The following is a 1,966-nucleotide window of genomic DNA, read 5'->3' as shown; positions in this document are numbered from 1 at the left end:
TCTATATATTAAAAAAGTAGAAAGTAATTATTATTTGCATTATTAAGTGTAAACACAATGGCAAAATAATGTGGAAATTATATTCTTGGAATAAATTAAAGGTAAATAAATCTGAGAATATTAAAGAATGCACTGTGAGACAGGTGACCATGCAGGAGAAGAGGGGAAAACCCCTGGAAATGCTCCACATGGGAGTCTCAGGTATCAGGGGAGGCCTGATGAGGAGCTGAGGACAAGCCCTGTAGGTCACACCCAATCCCTGGGCTGCAGACATCCACACCTGCACTGGGAGGTGCACTCTGCTCAGAAATCAGTAAACATATCAGAAAATCAAGAGTGACCTTCTTCTCCAGGGAAACCAACAGAAATACAAGAAATGCTTTGAACAAGAATATGTAAAATAATTTCATTTTTTTCAAATAATTGTTGTTGTCAATGCATGTTTTTTTAACATATGCTAGAGAAGTGCTCTATGACTGAGCAACAAACCCAGCCCCAAGTAATTGTATTCATCATGTTCTTTTTTTTTTTTCCTTTCTATTTCTTATCTCTTTATATTCCAAGACAACCAGAATTTCCAGCAAATGGCCAATGCCACAATGGTAACTGAATTTCTCCTCCTGGGCTCTCCTGATGGCTGGGATCTGAGTTTCCTCTATTTCACAGTATTCTCAATTACCTACTTTGGTACCATGTTAGGGAACCTTCTCATCGTCACTGTCATCACTGGTGACCTGAACCTGCACACACCCATGTACTTCTTTCTCAGGAACCAGTCCATCTTGGACATGTGCTACATTTCCGTCACTGTCCCCAATGCATGTGTCAAGTCTCTCACTGGCAACAGGGCCATTTCAGTGGCTGGCTGTGTGACCCAGCTCATTTTGGTCAATTCTGTGCATGTGTTGAATTTCTGTTTCTCACCATCATGGCCTGGAAATGCTATGTGGCTGTCTGCCAGCCCCTCCAGTACCTGCTCATCATGAACCCTCAGATTTGTGTCCGCATGACCCTGGCTTCTCTGCTCAGTGGTCTGCTGTATGCAGGTGTGCACACTGGGAATACATTATGGCTGTCCTTCTGCCAGTCAAACGTGGTCCATCAGTTCTTCTGTGATGCCCCTCCCTGCTGAAGCTCTCCTGCTCTGACACCACTAGCAACATGTTCCTTTTATTTGTTTCTACTGTGGCAATTGGTGGTAGTTGCTTTACTTTTATTGCCATGTCATATTTTCTGCTGTTCTGAAATTTCCCACCAGGACTCCAGGGAAGGCTTTCTCCACCTGAACCCCTCACATCCTCCTGGTGTTCCTCTTCTTCAGTTCTGGTGCAGGTGTGTACCTGAGGCTTTCAGCAACCTCTGACACCCTCCAGGACATGGTTCTCTCTGTCTTTTACACAATGGTTCCTCCCTTCCTGAATCATCTCACCTACAGTCTCAGGAACCAGCAGGTAAAAGATGCTGTGAGGAGAGTAATGCAAAGACAGTTGTTCTCAGGGAAATGTTAAGGATGCATTTCAGCATCATCCTAATTTCACTGTTTGAGGTTCTAAATCAGAGATCATGCTCTTAATAGCTGTGCTTCAGAAGTCATACTGCTTATTCTAAGGTCACCTTATTGGGTCCTGGGCACTTCAACTTATAAAATAATTTTTGTTTTATATTACACCATCATTTCTATTTATTCTTCATAAAATGTATAATGTTATCAAATGCATCTTTAATGAATGAGTATAATTCAAGCTGTGTGCTATAATCATTTGAGATTATATCTGTTTATGATTCATCAAATAGTTTGTAGTAATTCTATCAAGTAAAGTCACAGATGCAAACCTTACAAATCAATCATGAGAACAACCTGAAATCATTTGATCATATTTAGTGATCTCATTTAGTGATGTGTGAAATAAATATGGAAGCGCTATGGTACACAACTGTGTCAATTTAAATACATTGGAAATACACA

General features: G+C 40.7%; 1 pseudogene; it reads left to right on the top strand.

Moving 5' to 3' along the window:
- Positions 1–584: 584 nt before the first annotated feature.
- On the top strand, positions 585–1,508 carry LOC139703649 (olfactory receptor 14C36-like; annotated as a pseudogene).
- The last annotated feature ends 458 nt before the right edge of the window (positions 1,509–1,966 follow it).

The sequence above is a fragment of the Marmota flaviventris genome, assembly GCF_047511675.1.
Source record: "Marmota flaviventris isolate mMarFla1 chromosome 5 unlocalized genomic scaffold, mMarFla1.hap1 SUPER_5_unloc_1, whole genome shotgun sequence".
Classification (NCBI taxonomy): domain Eukaryota; kingdom Metazoa; phylum Chordata; class Mammalia; order Rodentia; family Sciuridae; genus Marmota; species Marmota flaviventris.
The sequence above is the reverse complement of the archived record's forward strand: the minus strand, read 5'-3'. Positions and strand labels throughout refer to the sequence as shown.